The following is a 15,000-nucleotide window of genomic DNA, read 5'->3' on the forward strand; positions in this document are numbered from 1 at the left end:
CCGCCGATATATAGTATGCACTTGTAATACGCTGGCGAATGCGTTTACGAAGCGCGTTCAAGGATTCGTGTTATACTCATTTCTCGTCTTTTCAAACAAGAAACGAACGAGAATGAACGACGTTGATATACAAAAATAAATCATAGCGTTAGATCTTTCCAACGTCTTTTCTCTTTTTTTTTTTTCTTTTTCTTTTTTTTTTTTTTTTTTTTTTTTTTTTTTGCTTCTATTGACAAACTCAACGTGACAGAAAGGATTTCAATAGTTCCTCGAACGATTTTAAAAATCAAAATAACTCTTCCTCGAGAGACACGTTTTCGTAGATTAATTATTTATAATTATCTTCTGCCACCAAGTTGAACTTGTGGTTTTTTTACAATCTAAGGAAGAAAAAAAAAAAGGAAAGAAAGAAGGAGAAAAGAAATAGAACTAAAAAGTCTCGAGAGAAAAGTAATTTATTTTTAAAATTGCCTAAGAACTTTTCAATCCATCTTTTACACGTACACACATACATATATATATATATATATTTTTTTTTTTTTTCTCTCTCTCAAAAATTTACATTTCATATTTCTCATGAAAGATTCATAGAAAGTAAAATTTTTATCGTCAAAATAATATTCGATATATATATATATATATATATATATATATATATATATATATATATATATGTATGTATGTATCAATGAAGATTTCAAATTTATTCTTGATCTTGACCCGCGTACACATTGTTACACTTGTTACTCTGAAACTAGCCGTGCTGTCTAGAAAATAACTATTCACGGAACTGGAGATTCATCGTATCGTATTTAGAATAGCGGTAGCAGTAGCAGCATCAACAGTAACAGTAGTAGTAGTATTAGAAACAGCATCAGTAGTAGTAGTAATAGTAGTAGTAATTGTAGCAGTAGTAGCTCGTTAAGAAAAGAAGGCCTCGTACTCGAGTTTGTAGAAAAGGCTTTTCTTGCGAGAGCACGATCTCTCTTTCTCTCTCTCTCTCTCTCTCTCTCTCTCTCTCTCTCTCTCTCTCTCTCTCTCTCTCTCTTTCTTCGCTCTCTTTTTCTTCCACTTTGCGATTACATAACTGCTCGTACTTGCTACCACTCGACGGGAGATGATTGCGAGCAAACGAGTGAGATCACGTTGGGAAAGAGTGACGTCACATGGAGAATCCTCCCAACGAGATTGAAAACATTTTTCTTCGATTATGCACTTATAACGATTTCGATCGCAATATTTTTACGATATCATATCTGATATATTGCAAAAAAGGGAATGATGATGGGTTGGGACAAGACAAGAGGGAAGAGGGATGGAGGATAGTTGAGATAGATAGTGAATTTTTTGATATTTTGACGATATAAACGGTTAGAGATATAATTATATTTTTCATTAGAACGAATTATCCTAGACAAAACGAAAGTGTATGGAAAAAATGAGAGATAAAAGGAAGTGTGCTTGTGTGTGTATATGTGGGGGGGGGGGGAGGAGTTAGAAAGAGAGGGAGAGAAAAGACGACATCGATTATAACGTTTCTAAACATATCTCAACTAGGACGCGGCTCGACTAAAATTGGAGGCGGACACTTGCGTGCGTACGTACGTCAAAAAAAAAAAAAAAAGAAAAAAAAAAAAAGAAATAAGAAAAATAAAAAAAGATAGATGCAATGCCCTGATTTTCATCTCTCTCTCTTTCTCTCCCTCTCTCTGTCACTTCTTCATTTTCTTCTTAACAAAAAAAAAAAAAAAATAAAAATAAAAAAAAATGCAATTAATTTCAATTATCCTTCATATTTCATCATTATTTATGAATACACCACTGATTCGCATGTTGAATATCGCGATGGTTCGCGTTCTTATTGGTTGTTCTATTTTTCCGCCAGCTGATACATACACGCACAAAAACAAACGTGGAGTGAGGGAGGAAGGGGAGAGAGAGAGAAACTTAATATACGTTTACATACACATGTACATGTAGCTGAGACGAGAAACGTGACGATGCAAATATATATTGTGTTTATATAACAGGATAGACGAATATCAGTATGCTCACCACAAATTTCGGGAAATGCCACTCAGACGAAACTCTATCTCTCTTTATCTTCTCTCCTTTCTTTTTTTTTTCTTTTTTTTTTTTTTTTTTTTTTTTTTTTTCTATGCCGTAGAATTAATTCAACCAAAGTGACGAGCTTGAACTCGTAAATTATTTGCTCTTAAATAGAAACTTGCTGTATACGTGAAATTAATGCCCTAAGAAATTATATAGTTTATTTGATTATTTATGTCTTTTTTTTTTTTTTTTTTTTTTTTTTTTTTTTTTTTTTTTTTTTTTTTTTTTTTTTTTTTTGTACCCTTTGAATAGCAACCGTGTATTATTATTTATGTTCCCTCCCTCTTTCTCTTTTTTTTCCTTTTTTGGTTTTTTTTTCTTTTTTCTTTCCTTATTTGTTTGGAAGAGAAATGTTGGGCAAAAATAATTCCATTCGTTAATTAAGGAAGACGATTTATATACCTGAATTTATACGGGGAACCACACGCATGTAATATCGATTTTTCGTAGCATAACATACATAACAGCATGAAATATATCCTAGAACTGAAATAATAGAGATCAAAGAGAAAAAGAGAGAGAGAGAGAGAGAGAGAGAGAGAGAGAGAGAGAGAGAGAGAGAGCAAATAGAAGACAGAAAGGGTATATTAGAAATTTCAAAGCATTTCCTGAAAGATGCCATCTTCGTTTGTCTCTCGTAGTCGTGCAATGCCAAGGACACCTTTCACCGAGGCTTATGTTGATTTAAGATGGCTTACGGGGAGAATCGATAAATCGAAGGGCAAACTTGTATAATACATCGATAAAAATCTCTTTAATAATAACGATTATAATCTCATCAATACACTCTTAACATTAGAATTTAGTCCATGAGATATATAATATTTTATTTCTAAATTTTACAGGGAAAGGGTTCGTCTTTCACGCGATTCCGCGTAAGTATAATTAATTCAAGCAAAAGCACGTTCTCGCCGTTTTCTCTAATATTATTAAATTCCTTAGATCGGACCTTCGTTCGTTTTGTCCTTATTCTTTTTCTCCCAAGCTCGTGTTCTTTGTTTTCTTTCTTTCTTTCTTTTTTCTTTTTTTTTTTTTTACTTTTGGTTTTTCTTTTCCCTTTCTTTTCTTTTTTTTTTTCCCTTAATTTCTATTTCATATTTTATATCTTCCTTCATATCTTACGTCTTTCTTAGAACCTTTCTTCTCCTGATATATTATTGTCTCTGCTATTGCCAGATGACTTTATTTAAGCAATAGTATTTTTTTTTTTTTTTTAACGATGACATACGCCATTTTTTATAATACACCCCTTTATATCAGACGCATCTCTCTTGTTTTATTTCCAAGCAACAATTATTTCGAGCATAACGTAACCAATGGTTTTTCTTAAATATAATTTATTATTATTATTATTATTATTATTATTATTATTATTATTATTATTATTATTATTATTAATAATTAATAGATCATAAATAATCGAATATTTATTATTTATTATTTACGAGCGCGTTTACAAAAGGAACACAAAGCAAAACAAGAGAAGTAATCAAAGTGTATATGTTTGTGTGCGCGCGCGCTCTTATATGTACATACGTAAACCGATATAATAAAGTCAAAGATAAAGACGCGTAATTCATGGAATATTTTTAAATCATGGGTTATCTGTGCTAACAAGATTTTGGTCAAAGGCCAATATTCTGAATCGCTACACCGTCGTTTTAATATACTTTAATAAAGAACGTTCGTGATTTTTCACTTTTTTTTTTATTTTTTCTTATTTTTATTATTATTCTAGATTTTAATTTAAGAAATAGACGAAACGTACGATTTACGTACTTCTCTCTCTCTCTCTCTCTCTCTCTCTCTCTGTCTCTCACTCATTTTAAATTCTCGCGATAAAATGCAAATTTTTATGTACAAACGTAATTTGACGAATAATTTCAGAAAAAAAAAAAGAAAAAGGAATAAAAGAAAAAAAAAAATAGAAAAAAAATTGTTTAAAAGTAATTAGAGCAAATCGAACTCGTAGAGATATATCGTCGGATAATTTGTAGAACTCGTTTAAATCATACATTTCTTTCTTCATCGAACTAATACTATGGCTCTTTATATCTATGATACGCACTCTAATACTAGCGAATTCTATTCTTAGAGACTAATGTGTTCCGAGAGTATAATCCACTTATCCTGTGCAAGCGACCGACCGACCAACCAACCAACCGACCAAGGGTGGGTGTTAGGGTTGGAGGGAGGAAGGGAGGGAATGCGCAAACACGAGCTATGTAACTTTGTTTGTATGACAGCCCACACATATACATGACGAGCGAGTTACGTTTAGTTGGAGTAGTTACGGTATCAAGAAAGAAAGAAATTAATAAATTCAAAAAGAAAAAGGTAGAAGTTAATAAATTATCGTGATAAAATTTTTATTGAATTGATCATACGATCAGAAACAAATGTTTCATTCATTATTTACGAGTGCAGTCTTATTGTCGAAGTTAAAAGTCAACGTAAGTATCTTTTTTTTTTTTTTTTTTTTTTTTTTTTTTTTTTTTTTTAATTCCATTAACTCGGATTCATTCAATGCACGCATTTTTTTTTTTTTTTTTTTTTTTATTAATGATGTGACGTCCAAATGCTATCTACGTAATGTTATTATTAGTCCTTTTGTATATCTCTCATTTTGTTTTTATTTTTGTTTTTCTTTTGGTTTGTATTATTTCTTTTTCTTTTTTCGTGGATGATCGACTGACTCATTCGCGTTTCTACGATCGCTCGTCTTACTCATCTTCAAGATCCGGAATCAGAATGAAATTAGCGAATGTTCTCGATAGAGATTATTCACGTGAGTCAATCGTACAATTAGCTTCTTACAAACCCATTCACGATAGAATATTTTTTTTTCCTTGTAAAGCGAAACATTTTTTCTTTTCTTTTTTTTTTTTTTTTTTTTTTTTTTTATCCCGAGTACTTAAACTGTTTTCGAACTGTTGATGGATCCAAATGGATAAATGAGCTAAGTGATTTTGTAAAGGATATATAAATTTTGACGAGGGTGTGGTCCTATCGTACATTCTATTTCTCTTATCTTCAAAACTCGTTTCGAATCTTGCTTAAAAATAGTTAAATACCTCGAACGAAAGATAAGGAGGATTAATCGACGACTTTAAATTCGATATTCGGCTTCATTACTTTCTTTTTTTTTTTTTTTTTTTTTTTTTCCACAACCACACATACGTAGAATCACGTTACACATAAATATGTATCTACGTTGCGTATACATATGTTTACATTATTATGTAAGTTTATTTTTTTAATGAGATAGCAAATCGACATATGTGTTTCGTTACAATTAGTAAAGATCGTGAATAAAATTGCGCGATATATCTACATCGTTGGCGCGTAATCGGTGTCAAGGTCAAACATACAAATTTTTAGGAAAGAGATCAACGATCTTTCTTTTTCTCTCTCTTTTCTTTTCCTTTTTCGTCTTCTTTTCGAATTATCTCGAAAATATTACTTACACGTACTTATTTTCTTGCTTTGTTAGTAAACTCTTCGAATTAAATGTCGAGTAAAAGCAATTTAAACTACGTTTGAAGATAGATCGATGATTCCGATCAAACTTTATATATATATATATATATATCCGAGCATATGTATAAATACATTTCATCTTATTTACGTGCATATACATAAAATTTCTCTTTTCGTTATGCATCGTTACTTTCATCATTGAAAACGCATCCGTTCTCTTCGCGAGAAAGTTCTCTACGTAGATTGCAAAGTGCAATATACACACGCGCGCGCACGCGGCGTACGTACGTACATACATATATACATACATACATACATACATACATATATACTTTCCACTTCCGAAACCTTTCAACAACAAATCCACGATCGATGATCGGCTTCTCGCGTTGGAAACTTTTTCTCCCGAAATGATACAAAGAACAAAACTAAAACAAAAAAATAACAAATCTTCGATCATTACTATTCCAATTTTATTATAATCATTCTCGAATCGAATGATTCGTTCGTCATTCTATTTTTACACGGTTTATCGTTCGTATCGAACATATTAAAAGAAGTAGAAAAAATACGTGGGGTGTGGAGGGGAGGGGGGCAAAAAAGAAAAAACAAAAATGAAACGAAGAAAATCTAATCTCCGTTGATAATCATATTTGTTCGATGAAAAACTAATAATAAATGCATATCGCAAGTTTGCTGATTCTTTTTATAATATGCATCGGATCTAATAAATTAACTCGAATTAAAAAAAGACCGTCGGAAAGAAGAGGAGGAGGAGGAGGAGGAGGAGGAGAAGAAGGATGAAGAAAATAAGGTTCGAGTCAAGGTCCTCCCCTCTTCTCCTCTCCTCACCGTCCTAGCCCACTACCCCACCTTACCTCATCTCATCCCTCCGCTTCGTCTATCCACGTATCATGCGCGTTGGGTCCTGAAGTCAATTAATCTAATGGATCTATCCTCATACTTGATGGTACCACGTTCCTCCTTTCTCCCCTTCCCTTCCCTTATCCCCAACCTCACTTAGTTATTCGTGACTCTTGCTTGTGAACCACAAGAGACGCGTCTCTTAAACGCGTTCGTTGCACAACGAATGCATCTAGGCGCGGTTTGTTCCGTTTAATTTCTATTCAGGCGGTGGCATTCGAAGCAGCAACGGCAACGGCAACAGCAACGGCAGTCGTCCAGGCAACAAACAAGCGCGCACGCGCACACCTTTTGTTACCTCTTTGCTTTACTAGAGAGAAAGAGACGAAGAGAACATTTTACGTGACTAGCATACGCACGTTTCGCGAATAAAGATAACCCACCCACAGGCAAAACTAAAATGAGAAGGAAGAAGAGAAGAGGTTTTAGTCAACGGCGACTATCAATCGCGATTCGTGTCTCATCCTTTTAACTATTTTTTCGGAGCTTTTTTGTTGAGTTAAGCGCACTTCTTTTTCTTTTCACTCTTTCTTTTCTTCTTTTTCTTTCCTTTTTTTTTTTCTTTTCTTCCAACTACTCATTTGTAAATTATTCGAGTAGGAAAACAAAGATATCGTACAAAGCGCATTTTTCCATTCACAACCTGTCGTTCAGATATAAATCGAGAGGAAATTTATGACATATATCACTTTACGAAAGTCATCTTGAGAATGTTGATTGATTGATTAATCTTTTTCGTCATTTATATACAGTCATTATATACATATAGAAAGAGAGAGAGAGAGAGAGAGAGAGAGAGAGAGAGAGAGAGAGAGAGAGAGAGAGAAACATGCTCATATGTCTATACATTCGTTTACCAAATTCACGATGTAGATATTTATGTACACAAATGAATATATTCATATATACATACATCCATGTAGATATAATATAAGCGTCTAGTAGCAAGAGAGGAACAGAGATGGATATAGGCAAGAAGTATAAAGAAAAAGAAGAAAAGAGAGAGAGAGAGAGAGGGCCAGTCAATAAACACGCGTATCCATACATATATTATATTTATGCGTGTACATCTGTACACACACGCACATATATATATATATATATATATATATATATTTATATGTATACATACGTATTTACGTATATATATGGGAAACGCGTATCGTTGTTAAGATTCAGTAACGAAGAGAAGCTCGCTTAGCTAGAATCGTGCTGTGCTATGTTGTGCTGTGCTGCGCTGTGCTGTGCTGTGTTGTGCTGTACTGTGCTGTGCTGTGCTGTGTTCGTCGTTTGCGTGTCCCTGTCGAGCTCTCGAGCTCTCTCGAGGAGTGAGCCACGGTTACTCAGCAAACGACGAGTTGAGTTCAGTTAGCACGAGGCCCGCGATCGAGCAACACAACAGAGCTCTCTAGCTCTTTCACGCGCGCGCGCGCACACTCTAAACACCACCACGGATTTTCTCTTCGATCATTTCGATCTCCTCGGAATTATATACAACATATACTATACACGTATTCACATTAGTTCCTGAAACATTTGTGGTTTCTCTCTCTCTCTCTCTCTCTCTTTCTCTCACTCACTCACTCTCTCTTTTTTCTTTCTCGCGAGTGTTGTTGTCCTCACTAGTGCTCACTAGACCCTAGCGATATATCGATCGGTACATTGATTGATAAACTGGTACGACGAATATCTATTTTTGATTATATTCTTTTTTTTTTCTTTATGAAATATTTGTGCTTTCATTCTTTCTCTCTCTCTCTCTCTCTCTCTCTCTCTTTTTTCTTTTCCGTAAGTCTTATTGTCCTTTTAATTCTCACTAGATTCTAGCGATATATCGATCGATACATTGATCGATAAACTGATACGACGAATATCTATTTTTGATTATATTCTTTTTTTTTTATTTTCTTTTTTTTTATTTTTTTTTTTATTTTTTTTTTTTTTTTGTTGTTATTTATTTTATTTTCTTGTCAAACGTGTTACGTTATTAAATTATCGTTTTCATACTTTTATCTTTTATGTCTACGGGATGTTGATGTCATCATTTTTCTTCCTTTTGGAATTGTGCCGATATAGAGGAAGCCGTTGATCAACATTCTTTAATCTTCTTTTTTGCTCATTCTATTTGTCGTCCTTTATTTCGAAATTTCATTTCGAGTTAACCAATGTTCAAGATATAACTCGTCCTACTGGGAATGCTTGTGTGTAAGGAAAAAAAATTAAATTATCGCATGGCAATGTTATAACATCGCTCACAAAGGAAATACAACATTCGTGATGACGATGATTAAAAAAAAAAAAAAAAAAAGGAAAAAAGAAAAAGAAAAAAGAGAAAAAAAGAAAAAGAAACAAGATTGAAGATAAAGAAGCTATGATAATTACCTTTTTGCTTAAATGATCTATTATTATTATTATTATTATTATCAAAAAAAAAAAAAAAAAAAAAAAAAAAAAAAAGAGAAAAAAAAAAAAAGAACGAATGGATGTATCGAGCAGAAAATTTCCAACTCCTTTGTCGTGTTGCAATATCTGGCAAACAAATGAGGGCTGGAGGGGGGAGGGGGAATGCCGCGAGAGTTGGGCGGGGGAGGTGTAGAGGCACGAAAAAAAAAAAAAAAAAAAGAAGAAAAGAATAGGAGTGTTTTCAATTTAAACAGGATCTATCATGTGTAAATTTCGCGGATGAAATACTTGTCATCGCGCGAGATGTTTTATCGAATAAAACCAATTGAAATGTTTTGTTTGGGAGAGAAATAAAAAAAGAAGCAGAAAGAGAGAAAAAACAAAGAAAAGAAAAAGAGGATAAAAGACAGAAAGAAAAGAAAAGAAAAGAAAAGAAGATGAAATAAAATAATTGCAATTGACGTGGGCTTTGGTCAATTTGTTTTTAATAAACTTTTAATATATTATAACTGCTTTGAATCGATGCACGTTGTACTTAGGTAGAAACATACGGACGATTAATAGCGCCGTTATTGCGCTCGATGATCATCCTTGATTCGACTTTAGAATATTCATCGACTTAGCGTCCGGTCTTGAGGTCTCACGCACGTATTTAACGGCAAAAGATGTCGCGAAAATCTAATTTGTCTGACTAACTGACTGACTGACTGACTGACTGACTGACTGATAATTCATAGTCTGTTTCTGACTTGCAATTCGATCAATTTTAACGATTGAAAGACAGAGAGAGAGAGAGAGAGAGAGAGAGAGAGAGAGAGAGAGAGAGAGAGAGAGAGAGAGAGAGAGAGAGAGAGAGGTGTCGTAAGCATTCGCAAGCGTGACGAGCCTTAATATTCATTCAATATACAGGGTGATCTATATAACATGATCGCCTTTGATTATTCTGCGTTAAAAAAGAAAGAAAAATAAAAAAGTAGGGAGCAGAGAGACAGAGAAATGAAAGATAATTTAATCCCAAAAAGAACAGAAAATTTTCTAACAATTTCTATTTGATAGTTCTTTACAAATAGTTCACCCTATATATCACGATGTTTTTACATTAAGGACGACCTTTGTCAAGCCACTCAGAAACATCCTTGATTTCAGTTAATTCTTTTTTTCTTTTTCTTCTTCTTCTGTTTTCATTTTCTTTTCTCTTATTTATTTATTTATTTATTTTTTTATTTATTTGTTTATTTTTTTTTCGCATTTGAAAATTTCTGTCGTGTTCTCGTGCAACAGGTTAAATGGCGAGAGACTCTTGGAATACTATTAAGATTATTAGGCGGCGCGTTGTAGCTGTTATCAAGTCGCGTAAAACAAAATTTATGACATCTAGGAGTCGAGACACGGATTTACCTCAGAGAGAAGTAAATTGTTACTGACTATGAGAGAACTGAAAAATGTGGTCTTTTGCGCCTTACACATTTGTTCTTTTCTTTTTCTTCCTTTTTTTTTTTTATTTCTTTTTTCTCTCTTTTTATATGCGGTCTACAAAAAAAAAAAAAAAAAAAGAAAAAAAAAAAATGATACTCCTCATTACGCGTACACTCTTTTTTTTCTTATCTTTTCTCATTATTTCTTTTTTATTTTTTCTTTTTTCTTTTTTTATTTTTTTTATTTTTTCTTTTTTATTTTTTTTATTTTTTCTTTTTTATTTTTCTCTTCGTTTGTACGTGTGCGTGCGTAGAAATATTTCATGAAAATGATGATACGTATATTGGATTGAAAAAGAAAACGCGGGTAATTTGAATTCGAATGAGCACAATGTGCATTATTATTCTAACAAAGCTGTAACGAAGAGACAGACTCCGCGTTTACATTGAAGTCATTAAATATCACTAACAAAGACGCGTAGTCCTCCCACTCGCAAAACGTGTATATGTGTTTGTGTATATATATATATATATATATATATATATATATACACAAATATACATACACGTATAACACACGTACAGAGAGGGAGGGAAGGAGAGAGGGTGAGTGGGAGGGAAGAAGAGAAATATGATGAGAGAAGAGTGTAAAGTTACGAGAGCGTTTGAACGGCGCGTGACAGTTGTCGTTGTACAATCCTCGTTTATACTTGAGCTTCTAGAACGGAGTCTAAGGTTACGTGTTTCCATCGGAGTATCGGAGAACCACCGCTAATTCGTTTAACTTAACGACATTAGGGAGAGAGAGAGAGAGAGAGAAACACCCTTACGAATCTTTGTAGCATTGCTCGTGAGTGAAATTTCTGTCGCGAACATTAGCATTTTTTTTCTCTCTTTTTCTCTTCCCCTTTTTTTTCTTTTTGCTTCCCTTACGACGAAGAGAAAACATAATTAAAAAAAAAAAATATATATATATATATATATATATCAACGACAGGTCGACTTCAAACGTGTGTATTGGTGGTTTGTTTCTGTCTTTTTATATATATATATATATATGTATATACTCATTGTCTTTTTATACGTAACATCCTGATTATTGTGAATACTTAACGAAGTGTAAACTCGGTGAGTGAGGAGAAGTGTATTACATTTACATGACTTACACAAGTATATTAATATTTCGTTATGTTATAAAGAAGAAGATAACTAATGTTCAATGTCAATTGTAAACTTTAGAACGATTAAGGTCGAAAAAAATTTTATAGAAAGTTCATCGCAGATCATTCCGTTTAACTCACGGAGATAATATCGTTGTGTCGTTATATTATCGTTCATTATTATCATCTGACTATTTATAATGACCTCGGATGATGACACCTTGGAAAGCAATACGATGCAAAAATATTTATGATACGTTTAATTCGCGTCCAGTATGGAAGAGGGAGAGAGAGATATCGTCTCCCTTCGCTCGACCAAGCCGAATTGCAAATAATTGATAATTACCGTTCTTGTTGGGAGCGGATGTGCTCCAGATTCTATCTCTATCTATCTATCTATCTATCTATCTATCTATCTATTTCTAACTCTATCTATCTCTTGGAAGCTGCATGGCAGCACGTCCCCGTCGTCCTCGTCCTCGTGAAAGTCGATCGCACGCACACCATGTGTGCTTGCGGTTTAATATTTCGCGGTTTACGTGGTACAACAAGCGGGCAACCAACGAACGTAAACGACGACGTCGTCGTCTTTGTCATTGTTCGATTTCATTGCACTAAGAAGACGAAAACGCGTTAATAAAGAAAATCCATTAAGAGGAACGGTTTGGGAAAGTCGACATTTTCTTTGTATTACGTGGCAAGACAGAAATGAATTTTTGGCGCTGTCTCATACGACAATTGGTTCTCTCGTTGGACTCGTTAAAGAGGAGAAAAGAAAAGAAAAGAAAAGAAAAGAAAAGAAAATAAACGAAATCGAAAGCGTCATCTTTCTTGTTTACGTTTCTCTTTACATTTTCCTTTTTTTCTTTTTTATTCTCTCTCTCTCTCTCTTTTTCATTTTATTTCATTTGTTAGTTATTTTTCTTTTATTTTTCGTACTTTAAAATCGAAAATCAAATGTTTCTCGTAGGATTGTCGAGTATCCAGAAATTTTTTTATATCCGCTACAAACCTCAAACGCGAGAATGAAAGACTTCTTTCATTCTTTCTTTCTTTCTTTCTTTTTTTTTTTTTTTTTTTTCTTTCTTCCTTCCTTACTTCTTTTCTACTTCTTCCCACGGATTGATTCTCGCGTGGGTAGAGTGCATCGCACGAGAGACGACGAAGGAGATATGCACCACCGAGCTCCGTTCAAGGAGAGCTAGCTAGCTAGTCGGCACACAGCGCGTTCGCTCACGCACATACATACCTTCCTCGTTTCCTTCCTTCAATCCTTTAAAAGTGCCTTTGGGATATCTACCTACTCGTTTGCGAGTTAACGTCCGTTTCACTTCGTTCCGAACGATATTTTTCTTTCCTCCTTTACCCTTCCCCTCTCCTTCAACAACCCCTTTCAAAATTCTTTCACGAAATATTTCTTTCCCCAGTCGACCAGAGAGAAAAATTACATTAAATATCAATTTTATCAATCGAGACATGACGCGTCATCATGTAACTAATAATAATAGCAATATTAATAACAATAATAATAATAATAATAATAATAATAATAATAATAATAATAATAATAATGATGATGATGATTATGATGATGACGAAGATGATGATAATGATAATGATAATAATAATTGAAAGATGAAATGAATTTTACGATCGATAATATTGAAAATAATACCTAATGATCAATTAATCGTTGCGTACAAACTTATAGATCATTGATGCGTAATACGATAAGAAAAATAATCCCGGTAATATAATTCGTTTGTTATCAGTTAGTTTTAATACGAGCTTACCGATTATTATCATATTACTTTGCAAGAAATTTTCATTCTATCGTACGTTGATATTTTACTCTTGGAATAATAATATTAATAATAGATTAATAGAAATCGTTTACTTCGTTCGGATAAATAGATCGTTGGATCACTATAAAGAGCAATAGGTTGAAAGTTCGTCTTGTATAAAGTCTATCATGATTATTTCTTTATGCGCGTCATCGGTCTATTTAATGACGTCAGGCAAATCCATTCCTTTTGTTTCACTTAGAAAATTCCATTGTACGATAGAAAAGGTGGACGACGATCTATGATTTTTCCGAATATCGAACGATGACGTAAATATATATATATATATATATATATATGCACATATACACACACACACACACATATATATATGCACGTGTCTCATTCCCGTTACGCGAACTCAATCGTAGTCCAAACTTGCACATACGTCGTCGTTTTATTGTCGTCGTTTACATATTTGTTTGCGCGTAGCCAAGAATTTCCATTTCCTCGCCTGGAAACTTTTGTTATCGCGATAGAAATTTTTTATGTTTCTTTCTTCTTCTTTTTTTTTTTTTTTTTTTTTTTTTTTTTTTTTTTTTTTTATTTCTTTTATTTATTTATCTTTATCTTTTTTTATTTTGTTTTTAATATTTCTCTTTCAATTTTTTATGTATTTAAATTTTCTTTAATGAGAAATCGATCATGAATAGATATGTACGGGGAAATTACGTTTCGCTAGTTCGAGTAAATAAGTAAACGAATGGCAGCAACTATATTTCCGCAAATATGGCCGACTCACGAAAGGCACGCAAAAATTATTTTCGATAGGATTTTATCGATCGAGTAACTTTTACGTCTAATGCGCTCGACACGAATATATATATATATAAACGAACATAACCCTTATTACATAGATATTACATACTTACATATACATTAATATTTGTGTGTGTATGTGTGTGCCATAAAGAGATCTATATCGTATAGATAGATTCGATCGTAGGACGTGTAACAAATAACCAGAGTGTTATTTAAACACCCATAATCGTGCATAGATTCGCATGGATGATGGTGAAGTATGACGTCATATCGGTGATAGTTTCAGATGGTCGAGCATACATTCCACGCTAATCGCGCTGCTTAAAGGAAAGCACAATCCCACACATTCTCTTCATTTCTTTCTATATTCTCATTATATATATAAATTATTATTATTATTATATATACGTATGTGTAATATAATCTAGAATCGAATATTGTAAGAAGTTAATTTTCTCTTTTGATTACTTTGATTTTTCGTCATTCTTCACGAGCAAAAGAAAGAAATAAAGAGAGAGAGAGAGAGAGAGAGAGAGAGAGAGAGAGAGAGAGAGAGAGAGAGAGAGAGAGAGAGAGAGAGTGAGAGAGCGGAGGAAGGGGTGGGGCAGAGGAGAGGTATATCGAGTGCGCTGACCTGCGTTACCAAGTCGATGTCTATCGTAATTCTTTGACGCATTGAAAAGTGCGCATGCCTGGCACTTAAACAAAAATTCATACATTATAATTTTTCATTTAGTTAAATCAATTATGTAAAAAAGAGAAAATAAAAGGAAAATAAAAAAGAAAAACCAAAAGAAAAAGACAAAAGAGAGAGAGAAAGAGAGAGGAGGGAGGGAGGGGATGAGGTGAAGGAAGGAGGAAGAGAGTAAATTAGAGGGGCTAATTATTATAAACATAATA

The 15,000-nt window shown here is 33.3% G+C and overlaps 1 protein-coding gene across 24 annotated transcripts in view; it reads left to right on the forward strand.

Annotated features, from left to right (window-relative positions):
* Nucleotides 1-15,000, forward strand: part of LOC124949247 (serine/threonine-protein kinase MARK2-like) — an 80,262-nt gene that overhangs the window by 8,708 nt on the left and 56,554 nt on the right. Inside the window, exon 1 of one of the 24 annotated variants that reach the window (XM_047494037.1) lies at nt 7,695-8,193. The exons of 21 other annotated variants lie outside the window; for them this stretch is intronic. The gene's annotated coding sequence lies outside the window, so the exon portion shown is untranslated. Of the gene's footprint in view, nt 1-7,694; nt 8,194-9,086; nt 9,776-15,000 lie in introns of those variants that run through there. 2 more of the 24 variants (XM_047494035.1, XM_047494036.1) reach the window with 2 other exon arrangements.

Source organism: Vespa velutina, chromosome 5 (assembly GCF_912470025.1).
Source record: "Vespa velutina chromosome 5, iVesVel2.1, whole genome shotgun sequence".
Lineage (NCBI taxonomy): Eukaryota > Metazoa > Arthropoda > Insecta > Hymenoptera > Vespidae > Vespa > Vespa velutina.